The sequence below is a fragment of the Lygodium microphyllum genome, chromosome 10 (genome assembly GCF_053477565.2).
Source record: "Lygodium microphyllum isolate KBCC chromosome 10, Lygodium_microphyllum_v1.1.10, whole genome shotgun sequence".
Lineage (NCBI taxonomy): Eukaryota > Viridiplantae > Streptophyta > Polypodiopsida > Schizaeales > Lygodiaceae > Lygodium > Lygodium microphyllum.
The window spans coordinates 131829888-131848672 of record NC_141144.1 but is presented as its reverse complement, the minus strand read 5'-3'; the positions used below and the strand labels follow the sequence as shown (position 1 = coordinate 131848672).

The 18785-nt window shown below is 40.6% G+C and overlaps 1 pseudogene; it reads left to right on the top strand.

Moving 5' to 3' along the window:
- The first annotated feature begins 7327 nt into the window (after positions 1 to 7327).
- Positions 7328 to 8373, top strand: LOC148030572 (adenosylhomocysteinase pseudogene; annotated as a pseudogene).
- Positions 8374 to 18785: the final 10412 nt, after the last annotated feature.

Genomic DNA, 18785 nt, shown 5'->3' with positions numbered 1-18785 from the left:
AAGGGTCTTGGTATAACTAGGATGTCCTGAGAAAGGGGAGTCATGGGCTTCCCACAGTATCTTCTGCTTGAGAGTTTGGCTTGCAGGGATACATAATCTTGTCCTAAAGTAGACAAGCCCACTACTGATGGAGAATTCTTGATACTTCGCCTTTAGCTTCGGATCTTGATCCTTGATGAGGATCTGCCTTAGCATTTTCTGATAGACTGGGTCATGATATGCCTCTTCTTTTGCTAGCTCAAGAATCGGGTTGTTTGGCATTGATACCTTTGTGGCTAGAGACCTTGCTGTTGATGGATCTTGCAAAATAAGAGAATTTAGAAATGCCTTGCGACTGAGTGCATTGGCAACCACATTCTCTTTTCTAGGACTATATTTGATTTCAAAATCATATTCTTCCAACACTTCGATCCATCAACATTGCCTCATATTGAGCTCACTCTGAGTGAAAATCCATTTAAGATTCTTGTGGTCCGTTAATAAGGAAAATTTGTTACCTAGCAAGTAATGTCTCCAAAGTTTGAGAGCATGGATAACAGCCAACAGCTCCAAGTCGTGGGTAGCATAATTCCTTTCATGGCTCTTCAATTTTCTTGAAGAATATGCTACGGGATGACTTTCTTGCATAAGTACACATCCTAAATCAAGTGCGCTAGCGTCAGTTACCACTTCAAAATCCTTACTAAGTTCAGAAAGTTTCAGGATGGGTGCTAATACTAAGCTTTGCTTTAGTTTGTCAAAGTTGGTTTGTTCGGCAGGTGACCATACAATTGCTGCTTGCTTCTTTAGTAGATCAGTCAGAGATGCTACAATCAAAGCATAATCTTTGATGAAAATCCTGTACCATCCTGTCAACCCAAGAAAACTGTGTATTTCTTTGACAAAAGTTGGTGTTGGCCATTCCAGAACGTCTTTGACCTTAGCTAGATCTAGTGAAATTCCTTCTACTAATACAATAAATCCCAGATATTCAATCTGTCGCTTGAAAAATGCGCACTTCTTCTTCTTGGCATGAAGCTTGTGTGCTCTCATTGTTTCAAGAACAATGCAAAGCTAGGGTTCATGATCCTTTTCCTATTTTGAGTAGACTAGGGTATTGTCAAAGAAAACGAGTACGAAGTCACCAAGATAGGGCCTAAAGATATCCTGCATTAACTTGATGAAGGTAGCAGGAGCATTCGTCAGCTCGAATGACATCACTAGGAATTCGAAGTGTCCATACCTTGTACTAAATGTAGTCTTCGGGATATCTTTTTCCTTGATCCTTATCTGATAATATCCAGATCTGAGATCTATCTTTGAGAAGAACTTTGCCCCTTGAAGAGGGTCAAGTAATTCATCTATTCTTGGAATGGGGTATTTATTTTTTATGGTTGCTTGATTCAACCCTCTGTAGTCAATGCATAGGCGAAGGGTTCCATCTTTCTTCTTTTGGAACAACAGTGGAGCTCCCCATGGTGAACTACTAGGACGGATGTAGCCTTGGTCTAATAGTTGCTTGAGTTGCTCTTTCAGTTCGATAGCTTCCGAGATGGACATCTTATACGGCGTCTTTACGACCGGTGCAGCTCCTGGCACAAGTTTGATTTTGTGGTCAACTTCCCTTTGGGGGAGAAAGTTCCATCAGATCTTCAGGAAATACGTCTGCGTATTCCTTTAACCATGAAGGTTCTTCTCTAGATTCCTGATTTTGATCTAGCTTATTCAGTTTAATTAGATAGACAACTAGGCCCTTTTGAACATCTTTTATTATCCGTGTTGCTTTTGCCAACTGTATTTTTGGCTTACCAGTCTCACCTTGAGTCATGACTAGTTCCCCTTTAGAATTTCGAAAGGAGACTTGGCCCTTCCAACAGTGGATGTGGGTATCATTGGATATTAGCCAATCCATTCCAAGTAAACATTCGTGGACACTTAGGTTCATTACCCTGAATCTCATAGAAGTTGGCTTTCCACCTAGTAGGAATTTCACCTTAGCAGTTTGCCTAGAATAAGTGACCTCACGACCATTTGCTAATTCCACAAGTAAAGCAGGTGCATCTATTGTGGCTATCCCTAATCTTTTTGCACAGATTGGTGAAATGAAGGAATGTGTACTGCCACAGTCAATTAGGGTTTTGAAGCTTTTACCTTGATATTCTGATGGAGTTTGAATCACCAAGAATTGGTGATTTGGACCCTTCTTGTGAAGAGTGGTGTGAACCATTGCCCTCTCAATGTCAGCATCCATGGACAGACCTTCTTCATTGTCCAGATCCTTGTTGGAAACACTGGAGGTTCTTCCTCTGGCCATAATGGTGGTTCGTTGGCCATGAGCGACTCTATTTTGACCTTGGAATTGCCCTTGGCGATGTCCTCTGCTAAGCTTGGGACAGTCCCTCTTGAAGTGTCCGGGCTCGTTGCAATGGAAGCAATGTGGGTTGCGATCATTACTTTGTGTTGGAACAAAGTTGTTGACGGCATTGGCCCTAGCCTTCTTTCTTTGGCCCTGATTCTGACCCTGCGCTCTCTTGGTCTGAGCCTTAAACATACCCTTATTCTGATATCTGTAAAGCCAAATCCTGTTGTTCCTTGGTTTGGTCTGCACTTCCTGTATTCTTGGAGCAGCTCGAATGAGTGCATCTTGTAGGTCCGTTGGGCGCATCGATTCCAATCGAGTGTTTATGGGTGGATTCAACCCAACACAGAATTTTGACACCGGTTGTGTCATATCCATTTGGGGTGCATACTTTAGGAGTGAAACAAACTTTGAATAATATGCTTCAAGGGATAATCCTAGCTGCTTCAATTCATAGAATTCATTCATCTTTTGTGTACGATAGGCAGGTGGCAGATACCTCCCTCGCACAGCTTCCTTAAGCTTAAATCTTCTTCAACATATTCAAGAAACACTTTCTAATCATGACTCTAACATGTAACCTATATCTAATAAATAATTGCAATGGAAGGAAAAGACCTTTATCAATTATCATAGCTTTGAGACAAAAAAGCATGATAAACTTTGAAAGGATATAAAAGTTTTGCTTTCTTCCACCATGAGCATCCAGCCATTAGATAGATTCATGAACCACCATTAGTCAACTTCTCAATCAGCTTCATCTTTATCTTCAACTCCATGCAAGAGGGATAAAACACCACATATACACAATAGAACATATAAAAAATTCACATGGACACAAGACAATGTAGTCTAAATGGCAGATGCTCCCAAAAATGAAGAGCAAGGAGAAATATTCTCATTAAAAAGGATCAATACGTCCAATAGGGTGTCCACATGCTATATAGGATGAATATATTTTTTCTTGAACTTCATACACAAAATGTAGAGGCACATTTTGAAGAAATTGTAAGCAACACATCCTTTCCAACAAGATAATAAACCTAGTAGAAAAAGCTTGTGCAAAATAATACATAACATCCATTTGAGAAATAGTCACATCCTCATTTGGATTAATCATCAAGTTCGGAATACTCTTTCTAGTATTCAAGTGAGACTGTGATGCAAAAAAGTAAGATACCAACAAAAATAAGATGCCAATCATACTAAAGTATTCTCAAAAGAAGCATGTGCTCTAGCAAATTGAATATAAGAAATAAAACATTGCGTAGAAGTGTCCTAGGAACTAGGAATGATAGGCCAATTGAACATTGGTCCTATCAAAGAATCATTCAATATCCACTGCCATTGACAGAGTATATCATTGTTGTACCTAGGACTATTCATCACTAATTGTGGAGGAAGGTTAACATAATTAGATGGAGATGGTGAAGGGATAATAGAAGAACTTTGAAAAGAGGGGTAAGATAAATCATAGAATGAAGATATTTGAAGCGATAATGATGATGGGAAAGAAGGTAAAAAAAGTAGATATTTTCTGAAGGGATTCTAGTGGAAAAACTAAGGAATTTGTTGAATAACAAAAATAGATTCAATGGTGTAAAGAATTTAATTCCCATAGGAATCCATTAAACTAAAAATACAAGAAACAGACTAAAATGCCAAGAAACCATAGCCAAGGTGGCTAGGCATGAAATAATATTACCAATGTTGGTTGAGAATCAAATGATGAGTGGCTGCAGCATAGAAAGCACCCCAAGCTATGGTGGCCAAGAGTATGCACCCTCTTAGACGGTGGGACTTTGAGACCTCAAATATGCTATAAAATGGCAAAAAGGTCCTAGGCTAGTTACAACTTAGCCTTTTATACTTAACCTTAGTAGGCTAAATATTGGCAAAGGCATTTAGGCACTTTTACTCTATTACAAGCCATCCTGGCCTAGAAGAGCTTTGTCCTCAAAATTAAATTTAGGAACAAGATACAACGATGAGCATAAGAATAGCTTGAAATAGATGAAGTCATGTTAAAATAGGATTCCATGCTGAAGGAGACCAAATAAGTCGAATAAAATGGAACAAATTGTTGTAGGCTGCAGTACAAATATGGCCATATCTTGAAGTAGAAGTGTCTAATTTCCATGTGTGAGGTACAGAAATGTAGATGACAATATGCAGTATCTATCCATGCTATCAAAATCAAATTTGGATGAAGATAAAGCATTTAAATTTAGAACAGAAATGTATTACAACAAGTTGATTACTGGCCAATGAATGAACTATCCTCTTGAAGAAGCCAAGGAAATTGTTTCAAATAGGAAGCATGTTGTTAGGAAGATTCTTCCATAGGTAAACCCTTCCACTTAATAATATACTCCATAAGAACTTAGTTTCTTAGAACTTTCTCCCGCTTACCAATAATATTTTTGGGTTCATAAATGATCAAACCATCTTCATCAAGAGGAGGTAGTTCTTCAAGAACTTGGATTTCAGGGCCAACATACTTCTTGAGCTGAGATACATGAAAGACATTGTGGATGCATGTAGTTAAAGGTAAATCAAGTTGATAGGCAAGATCCCCAATTCTCTTAATTATTTGATATGGACCATAATACCTATGAGCAAGTTTATTATGTCCTCCCTTAAGAGAAGCATAATGGGATTTTGGAACCTTCAAGAAAACTCATTCACCTTTATCAAAATCCACATGTCTTCTTTTCTCATTTGCATAGGCCTTCATTGTCTCTTAATTGCTTCATAAGAGCCTCCATCTTCTCTAACTCTTCACGAGCATTAGGATTTACATAATCATGAAACAATGAGAAAGGCACTTGAACCTTGTAATGCTTCAAAAGGAGACATTCCAATACTCATGTGATGAGTATTATTATAACAAAATTCTGCAAGATGAAGCCAATGGTCCCATGTGCTTTGTCTGTCATGGCAAAAATGATACAAATAAACTTCTAGCCATTTGTTGACCTTTTTAGTTTGCTCATCCGTTTGTGGATGATAAGCTGTACTAGGAGTCAAAGTAGTCCCCATAGAAGAGGACAAAATCCTCCAAAAGTTGCCCATAAACTTGGTGCTATGATCAGACACAATCTTCATTTGGCATTCCATGAAGCTTAAATACACATTCCATAAACTGATCAACCAGTTGCTTTGTTGTAAATTGAGCCTTTGTTGGAATAAATAGGTTGATTTAGTCAACCGATCTACCACCACATAATTGCTATTCCACCCATGCTTTGTTTCATGAAATCGCGTTATGAAATCCATGCTAATATTAATCCACTTCCCATGAGGAATGGGTAGTTGGCTGAAGCAAACCACCAGGTAGAAGTGTAGAATCCTTATTTTGTTGACACAAAATACAACTCATAACATAGCCTTTAACATCTCTCCAAATCCCTTTCCAATAAAAGCTCTTATGAATATTATCAAATGTTTTGAACAAACCATGATGTCTTGCTAAAGGTGAAGAGTGCATCTCTTGCAAAATGCGGTCTTTGAAAGATGATTAAGGAGTCAAGAAAACTTGTCCTTGATACCATAAAAGACCATTATGCCATTTATAATTTGGATACTCTTCGCCTTTGCCTTGCTGAAATTCCTTCACCATTTTGGATGCTTGCACATCAAGCAAATACTCTTCTTGAATGCCATGCATCCAATCCTTATACATAGTTGAAATGGTAGTGATAGAACATGTCCACATTTTTGATAAGGCATCTGCCACCACATTGTCTTTTCTAGCCATATAAGATATCTCAAAGTTATATCCTTGAAGAGTAGCTAACCATATTTGTTGCTTGGGATATAAATTTGGTTGTGAAAGAAAGTATTTCAGCACACGATGATCACTTTTGACCTTGAAATGGTTGCCATAAATGTAATGATGCCACTTTTTAATAGCATGCAATATTGCTAACATCTCTTGCTCATAAACATGTAATTGACGCTCCTTGTCTCATCAAGCTTTTGGCTCTCGTAAGCTATGACTCCATGTTCTTGACATAAAACAACCCTAATTCCTCTTCCACTGGCATCCGCACATATGATAAACTCCTTAGAGAGATTCGGGTATACAAGGATAGGTGCTAAAATTAAGAGAGGTTTTAGCTCACTGAAACTTTGATCGACAATGGAGTCCCAAAAGAAAGCCTCCTTTTTTAGTCTATCTATCAATGGAGCCACCACATGAGCATAATTCTTGATGAACCTCCTATAGAAGGATGATAGCCCAAGGAATCCTCTCATAGAGGTTGCATTCATAGGAGTAGGCCATTCTTTAATACATTTTACCTTGTTGGTATACACTCTAATGCCTTGCTCTCCCACAACATGACCTAAGTATTCAACTTTATCTTCCATGAAAGAACACTTCCTCGTCTTGGCAAAGAGTGTGTGTCTTTGTAATGTGTCAAACCTCTTGAATATGCTTCAAATACTCATCCTTGGATTTGCTATAGATAAAAATATCATCAAAGAACAATGATTGTTTTGAACAAGAAGGGATGCAATATTTTATTCACGAGGGCTTGAAAAGTTGCCCATCCAGCAAGTATAAAGCATTGAACTTGACTACCACTTTTTATATGGAATGAATACAGTGTCATGATACTTTGTACTTTCAGTTAAGTGTCTTGCCTTTGTTAGTCCTACACAAGATTGTGTTTATGAGTCCAAGCTGCCATCTTGGAACCTAATTCACTTGTGTAATAGTTTGTCTCTACTTGTCTATGTCATCATGACTTTGTCTTCATCTTCCATTAACCATAGCATATTCCATGCTCTAGATCCACATTTTTTTCTCATGGTCTCAGAGCTCAGTCGGGCATGGCTCAGCTCGGCTTAGCTCTTCTCTCTCTCTCTCTCTCTCTCTCTCTCTCTCTCTCTACTCGATTTCCTCTTTGTTATCCATTGCAGCTTGCAAGACCTCGAGTTTGCCATAGTTATGGGATCACCAGATCATGAATGCCAACTACAATGGATCTCAACGTCCAGAAAGGTGCTAAGGGTTTTGAGTTCAAAGTAAAGGATATGTCTCAACCTGACTTTGGTTGCCTGGAGATTGAACTCGCAGAGACTGAGATGCCTGGGCTTATGGCTTGCCACACTGAGCTTGGCCCTTCTCAACCTCTGAAGGGTGCTTGTAGTGCTTGCATGACTGGATCTTTACACATGACTATCCAAAGACTGATGTCTTGATCAAGACCCTCATAGCAGTTAGCCTTGAGGTCCACTGGTGCTCTTGCAACATTTTCTCTACCCAAGACCATGCAGTTGCTGCAATCACGTGAGACAGTGCATATGTGTTCTCTTGGAAGGGTGAGTTTCTTCAAGAGTACTGGTGGTGCACTGAGAGAGCTCTTGACTGGGGTCCTAGTGGCGGCCTAGACTTGATTGTCGATGATGGCAGGGATGCCACATTGCTGATCCATGAAGGCGTGAAGGCTAAGGAGGCTTATGCCAAAGGATGTACCTTACCAAATCCATCTTCCATTGATAACCAAGAGTTTCAAATTGTCTTGTCTATCTTGCGAGATGGTATCAAACAGGAAACCCCTAGCCTGTTTAGATGCCCCTTTTGGTTCCTTGCACAATTCACATTCAATTTATCTCTCAAGTACAAAACTGTAACCTCCAACATGATCTTAAGTTCAAATTCCAGTCTATTCTCGTTCCTCATGTCCCTAAAATTTCTGCAAGAGAAGTTCACATGGGTAAATCTATGGAGTATGCTTATTTGTATGGAAGGGACAATAGTTATGAGCTTGTCAGATTTGGAGGTAGCACTAATCCAGAAGAAACTTTCAGACGAAACAAGTGGAGAAGAGAAAGCAAGAAGAAATGTAGATGCCCATACCAAAGACCAATCAATTATCTTATTATCTGAAGACCTTGAAGATGCTCCAGGCACTCTATTCAACATGCCAAAGTATGAGATGTATTTGCTTGAGGTGGACATGGACACGAAGACTGAAGCTGCAAGCAAAGTGAAGAACAAATACATGATCAAAAGAGCAATCTAGACTACATCGACATCTACAATAAACAGAATATCTATGTCAAAAGAAATGCTAAAATCCGCAAGGGTCTCACGGTCCTTGATCTTATTTTTTACTAACTTTTTTAGCCTTGTAATTCCTAGCCCAAATGCTCCTAACATAAGCTTGTAAAACTCCTCATGTAGCCTTGTACTACAGCCTCTGTACACTTTGTGAGACCCCTGTTACACCCTCTAGATGACCATCATGTTTGTGGTACCCACACTTAGCCTTTTCTGCAACAGCCTCTGGTGTTTTGCCATATTTATGGTGTGCCCACACTTTGCATGTATTGCTCTCACTAAAGCCTCTACACACCTTGTACTTTTTGGTTATGATTGAGGAGGGGTGTTGAGATATTTGCAATCACACCTATTGTAGCCTCTTTGTATGAGGCAGTTTAGTAGGCTTAGGACACGTAGGTAAACTGAATCCCATATGCACAGAGAGGGAAGACGGCTACCCATCCAGCAACTATAAAGCATTGAACTTGACTACCATTTTTTATATGGAATGAATATAATATCATGATTTTTTAAACTTTCAGTTAAGTGCCATGTCCCAAGATTGTGCTTATGAGTCCAAGCTGCCATCTTGGAACCTAATTCACTTGTGTAACAATTTGTCTCTACTTGTCTATGTCATCATGACTTTGGTCTTCATCTTCCATCCACCATAGCATCTGCCATGCTCTAGATCCGTATTTTTTCTTAGTTATAACCTCTATTTTCTTGCTTAAAAGAGTCTCTTGATTGGTTGAAAACTTGCCCATATTGTGTAGGTTGATTGGAAATATTATTGCCCATACTCCTTTACTAGAAATTTTTTGCATCTCTCTTGTACTTCAAGGAGTATCTTTCAGCCAATTGTATGGCCTCATGTACTTTCTTTGGTTGTTGAGCTCCTATCTCTGATGATAGGGCAGGTCAAGACCAAAAATACATTTATTCAGCTTAGCAAAATCTGAAATGCCTTCAACATACTTGGAGAGATTCAAGTAGGTGTTGGAATAGTCTTTAATGGGGACATTCCTCTTTGAGCACATGCATACCATCTTCTTTGGAGCTTTTCTTTTTCCAAATGAGAAAAAAAAGTCATCAATCATTGCTTGCTTGAACTCCTCCCAAGTGACAAAGTTTTGCCCAATCTTGTGCATGTAACACCATCAAGTATGGGCATAACCTTCAAGATGAAGAGCCGCAAAATAAATATTGGCTTCTTCACTTCTAGGATAAAGGGTGAATTACAATTCAAGATTATTAATCCACTCCTCCCATTTTGAAGGTGAATTACAATTCAAGATTATTCTTTTTCATTGTAAGATGACTGCCCATAAGAATGTTGCCTCCATAAATATTTGTTCCATGAGTTTTGCCTAAAAGTAGGTGGCCCAAAACCATAAGATGAGGGTTGATCATTTGAAACATGCTCTTGGTTTGGGATGTCACGAATCTTCTCTTATCATACATTCCACCTTCATGAACTTGATTGTTGGCTGCATTTCCTTTTTGTATATTTGAGGGATGATGATAAAAAGTCTTGTAGAAGGGGTAACTACGACATAGGACGCGATGCCAACAGTCAACTGCAATGCTTGGTAAACTGGGCCAAGTTTTTCTAACCCTACACCTTCTATTTGCAAGTGATGGTCATGTTTTAAGTGTGGGCACGTTAATGTACAATCCAGTGACACGTCTTGTGTTTCTGCAGAGTCATTTCACCCTACCCAGTAAAGTTTTAAGTGTGGGGATGCGTCCCTGGGCGTACCGAGCATACATCTTGCATATGTCATTCACGAAATTTGCGTATATCCCATGTCTTCACTTTACCTTAATGGGTCCCTTGCCCACCCACTAGCCCTTGTCTCCCTTACCTATGAGACCATTCCTATTGTTATTTTCTTTACACGGCGTTTTGGTCTTTTTTCCATGTGAACGCACCCTAAATTTACAAAAACCCAAATCCAACCTTACATCTAGGTGTATCCCTTTATATTGTACGTTTTCCTTTCTACACCCCTTGTTCTGAAGCAACAGATTGAAAGTTATTAATTTTTGAAATGATTCCCGCACATTGGATGTTTCTCCATGTGAATGCTCCTTTATTGTTCCATAACACTGATCTGATGTGATAGCCCTATCCTACTCCTTCCATATGACATTTTTTCTTTTTACACACTATCATTCCGACATACAATTTGTCCGTTACTAATTTTTGTGGGTTTTTGTGTCTTTTTCATGCGTATTTTCATCCTTTTTCCATGTGAACTTGTCCTATTCTCCTCGGAATTCAATTCTCAGTGGATTCCTTGAGTGACCCCCCCTCTTTCCTATTTCTCCTTTTTCCACTGCCTTGTTCCACCCTATGGATTTTTTGTTATTAATTTTTATAGGTGTTTTCAAGCTTCGTTTTATTGTTTTTTCCATGTGAATGCCTCCTAACCCCATCGGAATTGAGTTTCCATGTGTCAACCTTGAAGATAATCTATATCCTGACATTTTTGCTTTTGACTGCCCTCCATTCTAGTCGACGGATCATTCACTATTAATTTTTGAATTTCTTTTCGGGTACGATTGTTTGATTTTTCCTATGTGAACGCATCTTATCTTGATCGAAATTGTGTTCTGAAGTGACATGATTTTCAACCACCTTCTTGGCACATCTGTCATTCTTCCCACATTTTGTTCCGATGAATAGATTCTTCGATATTAATTCCCATATGCATTTTTGGGCTCGATTTTCTCATTTTTCCCATGTGAATGCCCTGCATTCTCACCAGACTCCTTGTTGTATTTTTCCATGTCTTCCCCCTTCCATGTGGCACATTTTTCATTTTTACGGCATTTCAATCTGATGCACCGTTTGCGTTTTATTAATTTTTTTGTGTTTCTACGTGTGTGTGTGCCTCTCGCATTGCGCGTAAACATCATCATTTTTCAATTTACACGTTTGCTGATGCATTTTTCACATTGTTCGCCCCCCTGACAGTGTCTCAATCGTGTACGAGTCCTGCCACTACAAATTTTTTTACCCTCGCCCTGCGCTTGTGCGCAGGACAGGGGGCTAGCTTTGATTTTTCTTTACATTTATTTATTTTTAAAATTTAAAAAATACTCTTATCCTCCCCCCTCCCCGACGGTTCCTTCCTTCCCCTTCCTTCCCTCCTCTCTCCTCTCTCTCCCTTCTTTCTTTCTTTTTTTCTTTCTCTTATCTTCCCCCCTCTTTGCATACCCTCTCCTCTCCCCCATTGCCCCTCTCTCCCCTCTCTCTCCTCTCTTTCTTATTCCTCTCTCTCATCCTCCTCCTCCTTCCTCTCTTCCTCCTTCTTCTCCTCTTCCTTCTTCCCTTCCTTCCTCTTCTTCTTCTTCTTCTTCTTCTTCTTCTTCTTCTTCTTCTTCTTCTCCCCTTTGCCCCACACCGCCGTTGTGGCCCTCCCTTACCCTTGCCGAGCCGTTGTCGCTGCCTTTGCCGCCGCCGTCGCACTTGCCTGCTGTGCTACTCCTGCAAACCCATCCCGATCCTCCCGCACGCCCGCCATCCCCACCCTCCCACCCCGTCCCCCTTTCCTACCCCCTGCTACACCCCTCTTGTCCCAAAACCCCCCACCAACACCCCCCCCCCCCGCTTTCCCATTCCCACCTCATCCCCCCCTTTTTCCCCACCCCTCCCTTTGCTCCCTTTCCCACCATTCCCCCCACCCGCCGCCCCCCTGTCGCCAACATTTCCCCTTTTCCCCCACCACTTACGCTTTCCCCTAACATGCTTGCGAAAGCTTATGGGTCTTCGTGCCACATTCATGGGTGTTATTGCACACGTGGGCGTCCTAGATTGTGTCCATGACTAGCTCATGGCCTATTTCGCGAGTGTTCACGCTCGAGGACGCACGTCCAATCTTGTTTGTGTAGAGGTGCAGACGTTAGTAGTTGTTCACGCGTCGTAGTCATCCCTACACAGTTCATATGTGCTAGCACCTGTTCACATGTACTTTTCCAACTGGAACCCATTAAAAAATCCATTAAAAGCACAAAAAAACCATAAAACAATTAAAAAAAGAAAAGAAAAACATAAAAAATCTACAAAAAATTCAAATAAAAGTACAAAAAAATATCTAAAAAATTATTAATCAATGTTGATTTTTGGAATCATTTTTCTTTGATGAACACACATGAATAGATAATAAAAAAGTATTTTAAAAATTCAAAATCCTTTCACAATTCAAAAAAAGTCAAAAAAATCACTAAAAATCTGAAAACTTTTCCAAAAAAATTTCATACACTCTTTCACATGTTCTTCAATATTTCATGAGCTTGCATTGCCTATATAAATGCCAAACTCATTTAAAGAAAAAAAAACCAACAAAACATCACACACACAAACAAACAAAAACAAAAAAAACCCCGAACCCAATACCTAATTCATTCACACTCATTTTGAACTTTTGACACATCACTTGAAAAACAAAATGATCCAAACACAAACCCTTTATTGCCTCCACACATAAATTTATTTTAAAAAAAGAAACAAACAAACAACAACCACAAACACACAACCTAAAAACCAATCTTATCTACATTTTTCACATTTCCACCACCCATTTCCACAATTAAAAAAACAAAAACAAAACATAAACATCAAACTAAAACAAAACCAATCACACAACTTTAATGTTAAACGAAACATGTCACCCAAAATCCTATTAAATGGCTGATAAATCTTAAAACAAATCCATCAAAATTTTCCAATCCCCCTTCCCTAAGGATGTGATTATCCACATTGCACAAGTCCCCCATCCTTTTCTTTGGTGCATCATGGTATTCGTGTGTTGGTTTGTACTTGACAGGAGGCAGACTGTTCCCTAGTCGCCTTGTTGTTACCACTTGTGGATTTGTAATTTTCTCTTTTGTGTGGATTCTTTGGACACGGAGTATGTTTCAGACCTTGCGGGTGTCCACCCACTGCCAAGTTCCTTTCCTTTTTCCCTCTTCCACGTAGACCATAACATACCATTAATTGTAATTTAAAATGTACCGATTGTTGCACCCACCAAATGAACACACTACACATCATAAATTGTAATTAAAATGAACCCTATCGTTAATTATAAAAGGAACCCCATAGTGGCATGAGCAATGTTACACCATAACCCACCTAATTTCTAAAATCCATTCACAGTGCATATGCACACGTGCTATAGATACATTTAAATTGTAATTAAAAATAAACCCCTTGAAGTCACGCATGCATGCAGTTTGTGCAAAACATCATATAATTGTAAAAATGAACTGCATTTTTAGAGACCCTAAGTCCAGCTAGTTAGTTATTTTGTCAGAGTGGGATTGGGTTACGAAATCGATCCACCATACATTAAGGGTTTAATTAAAAATGAATTGTAAACTAATTTTTCATTGATGAAAATGAATGCGATAGTGATCACCCCCTCACTTCACCACACTTTAGGTGTACGCTCAATGATTACATGGATTGGGATTCCTTAGTCCAGAGGTCGGTTGTATTTGTCCATGATGGTCTAAGTCAGTCATTCTATTTTCGGCCGAGTCAGTTCTGGGCTACAGTATACTGGAACTTATATATTTCTTTTTGCATACTTGATTACAATGATCAGGGTGCTTGATTGTCATGCATATCACGAAGCTGTGGTTTGTTTGGGGAAGTTTGGTCCGGTCCTGTTTTTTTTCTGTTGCGACTTTTCCATGATATCCTTCTTAGCTGTGGTTTTGTTTGGGGTTTTGCAGGATTTTTTCCTATTTTTGTAAGAGAGAGGGACTTAATAACGGGGAAATACTAGCTACACTGGCTGGGTATATAAGGTGAGAGAGACTTAATTTTTGATCATCAGATAATTAATAAAAGTCTTCTTTCTCCTTCACCTTGCTCTCCAAGCTTCCATGTCTTCCCTCTCTCTCTTTCGGTCTTTCTCTCTCCTCATACATGTCTTTCTCTCTCTTCTGCTCTTCTTCTTCTTCTTCTCTGCAATCTTCTCTCTCTTCTTTCTCTCTCCCAGTCCCTCTCCTTGACAATTGGTATCAGAGCCTAGGTTCTTGGTCCTAGTTAGTCCTTCATTTTACCCAGTTACAACTTTCTAGTCACATGGAATTTTGAGTCACAGATACACAGGTACAGGGAGTAGTAGGGGAGTTCCCAAAGATTTCTGGACCACAAGGACTGCAGGCAGGAGCATTAATGGCGGCTTCGACCAAGTTTGGAGGAAGGAAGACCGACTTTGGCAGCTTGTGGGTCATTTTTGGCCCATTTTGAAGGTAAACTCTTAGTAACTGTGGTCACAGGACTTAGAAGAAAGTCTAGTTGGGGTTACTTTTCAGGGAGACTCTTCTCTCTCCCCCTTTCTCAAGCTTCTTGCAAGCTCCCATGGAGGTAATTAGCCACAAACCTTGCTCTCCCTCTTCCATGGAGTTTACCTTCCTTCTCAGGGTTTCCTTAAGCCCCTGAGCTATAGGGCAAGTGGTGGAAGTGCTGTGTGGTACCTCCTCTCCCCTCCAAGGAGCCCCCTGCATTTTTCGGTGCAAAATGCGGGCTGATTCCAGGCCAGAATGATAGCACCACAGGCTTCCTCTCCTTCTTGGCTCTCATTCCCAGCTTCTTGCAGGTCCTTTGGGCAAGATTGAAGCCTCCTTTCTCATCTTCTTGGACTTCTCTTCCACCTCAGAAACCCTGATCATGTGCAGTCCATGGTAGCCATGAAAGCTTGGCATCAAGCTCAAGAATCTTGAAGATTTTGGTCTTTTCTTGGTCCCGGGAGTTCACTCTTCAAGCCTAGCTCAAGATTTGGTCATCAAGAAGCACGGGAAGAAGATTAAAAGCAAGATTTGAAGACATGCATTTGTGGGCAGCCATGGCTATGGAAGTAGAGCTTCAATTTCATCAAGAGCTCTTCATGGGAAGGTCCTGAGCCATCCTATCTCCAAGCTACAGCCACCTTGGAGCTCATTCTCAAGATTTGAAGGCTTCTTGGAAGCAAGAAGGCATTATGGAGTGCTCATTTGGAAGGAATCTTTCCCTTGATCAATCTATGCAAGCAATGCCCTTCCCCCATTGAAGAATCCTTCTTCCCCAAGCTTGAATTAATCTCTTCTTGACGAAGTACAACTATTTTGGAGCTATGGAGCATGCGGGATCAAATTGGAGCTCTCATGAAGGACTGAAGTGGCATTAGTGGCTGCAATCTTCATCCAACAACACAAGGTAACCGATTCTTGGCTCTCATTCTCTCCCATTAAGCCTCTTGTTGAATCCTATCCACTTGTTTGAGAGGATGCATGAGTCCAAGTAGGTAATAGGAGTCCCAAACATTGTATGCATGCTGAATATTAATCTCAGTCATTCTCATTTGATCTTATGGCATTGGAATGGATTTTATTCATGTTGAAGCTTCATTGAGATTATACTTTTGCTTACCCATAACCCGTTTGGCTTCTTGTGAATTGGCCTCAGCCAAGAATCGATTAATAAATCCATTGTATAAGGGTGAGTTGGCAGTGAGTCACTGTCGGTAAGCTCTCTATCCCTATTTCCAATTCCAATTCCATGCACTTCATGAAAAGCCCAAAATTTCCATTCCTAAAATGCATCTCATACTAGGTGTTTAATTAATAAATGTCTACCATGTATATTCCGGGTGAGGAAAAGCCCGATACCACAGGCGAGGTGGCAAGACAAAAAAGGGGTGACCCCCCCTTGCCATCAAAGACCCCGAAGGGGTGCACAACCCGGCCCGGGGGGAATTTTGCCCACCTCCTGGTGATCCGGAGCCCAAAACTTGTTTGCAGGTGCAGGTATTTCTTGGGAAATTGAGAAATTGACTTGGCATGATGGAAATTTTGATGACTATGGCATGAAAAACTCTTGTGTGCATGGGATGTATGGTTGTACTTCAGAAAATGTATCTTTAGATACACATGCAGCTATGTATGCAGTGATTTATGGGAATGTATTGCTTCACTTGGATTGAAGATGGATATATGCATTATGGGATACACCTATGCAGTCATATAGCCTATCTTGTTGGATATGGTCATGGGAATGCTTACCCTTATGCTCAGTAATGCTGAAGTGATGCCAAACATGCTAAGGGATGCTAAAGTGATGTATGATGCCAAGCAAACAGTGAATCCCACAGTGCAATAGAAGGGGAACCCAATTTCAGCCCTCTTGTGACTGTTTTAGGGTGTTGTAGAGAAATTACTTGCATTTGCAGAGGTGTTTTCACTCCCAAGAATTGAGGTGCTGACCTTGAAGAGTACCCTTAGGCCTTGCCAAGAACCCCACTTAGTTTTGGATACCCACTTGGAGCATACCAAATACCTATAGCCCAAAACAGGCCTTTCCTAGGTGTAGACATGGTACTGGACTACACAGAACAGTCCCACATTCGGAGTTGTCTAGCTCTAGTTATAGCCAAAACAGTGACAGGTGGTCTCACGGGACTACACCTAGACATGGCGGGTAACAGGGGGAAAAACAAAGAAAATGAAGATGTTCAGCAACAACTGATAAGGGATGCGTGCACCCCGAGGGATGACACCAAATTTGAGATTGAAGAGGAAGACCTCTCTCACTTCATGGGAAGTCTTAGTGCACTCAATCATACCCTCAGTTCACACGAGACTAGACATGCGGAGAGGCATAGGGAAATAATGGAAGGTCAAGCTCAAATGGTGACGGAGATGTGCCAAATGACCTCTACCATAGAAGCACTTCTAGCCAATTTCTCAATGTGGATGGATTCCCAAATGAAAGGCAAGGAAAAAGAGGATAGACCAAGTATGCAAGTTGAAAGAGTGACCATCCCATCCGTGAATGCAACCTATGCAAGTACCCAAGGTATTTTGGGAAGAATGGGCATTCGCAACATCAGCTTTGAGCAAGGAGAGCCCTCAAAAAGGCATGAGGAGCCCACAAACAATGGGATGAGAAGTAACTCTAAGCCACTATCTGCGCCCATGCCACCTATGCATGCTCAACCGTCTTTTGGAAGGAACACTCAAACACTGGTGGCAGCCCAATGGATCAGCCCCACTTTGGGTATATGGGACAACCCCCCAACCATGAAAGGGAGTTGAGAGAAAAAATCATTTTCTCAAAGTTCAATGGCCAGTCGTCCTCCCCGGTTGAATTAGAAGAGTAGATCTCGAAGCTTGAAGACTACTTTGACATAATGCCAAGAAATGATGATCAAAAGATACACTTTGCCACGATATACTTAGAGGGCTTTGCCCACACATGGTGGTGGTACATAAAGAGGGAAAATCAACAGCTTGTTGACACTTGGGATGCATTCAAAGCTCTTATGATTCAAGTCTTTGTATCTCCGATTGAGAAGGAGAAGCTTGCAAGGCAATGGTATGGCTTAGAGCAACGTGGGATGATGGTGCGTGACTACACAAACCAATTCCGCAGTCTCACAATGTATGTTGAGTCCATTAGTGACGATGCAAAGCTTCACAAGTACATTTATGGTTTGGATCCCCAACTCTCGACTGATGTTTCAGCCCAAAGTCCATCAGATTTTTTCAAAGCTATTGAGTTGGCTAAGAGGTACTCTTGTAAGTACTGCCGAGATGCTTCATTCCAGCATGGACAACAAAGAGGGGTGTCTCAGCCACCACTGTTTGGGCAGCAAAGAGGGCCTATGCAGTCACATTTTGGGCAGCAAAGAAGTCCTGTAAGGCCCGGGCAGTTTGGGGCAGGTTATGGTGGTGGAAATATGCCTTTCAGCATCCCGAAGATCCCCACATACCCCACCTTTAATGCCTCTAGGCAAAACAGTAATTTCAGGACTGCAAATCAAGGAAGAGCTAAAAATAGACAAGATGACAGTAAGGATAAAAATGCTTTAGCTTTTGGTGGTCAACGCTCTATCCCGATGGACCTCTACAAGGAGAGGAAAGAAAAAGGACTTTGCTTTAAATGCGGGGGAAAGTATACAGCTGAGTATGCATCTAATTATGCTTATAGGAATGCAAAAGCAAGGGTACATAGCATGTTAGTCTTTGATGAATCTGATGAGGATCATGAGGATGCAAGTGCCTTTGCAATCACGACCGAAAATAATGAGGTTGAAGAGGAATGTGGGCAAGAAGAATTCTTTGACCCGGTTGACACCTTTCCATTTGACCCCAGTGGTCATGTAGATGTAAATATGGGTGATAAGAATGGTTCACGTGCTGCTGCCACTATTTGTACTATCTCCTTGGATGCTTGGACAGGATCTAAGACCCCCAACACTCTTCGTCTTCAAGGCAAGATTTACGGGAAAGATATATTTGTCTTGGTAGATAGTGGTAGCACACACAGTTTCATAAATAGAGCAGTCATGGACAGGCTGAAATGTTTTGTCTCTGATTTACAGCAACCAATTA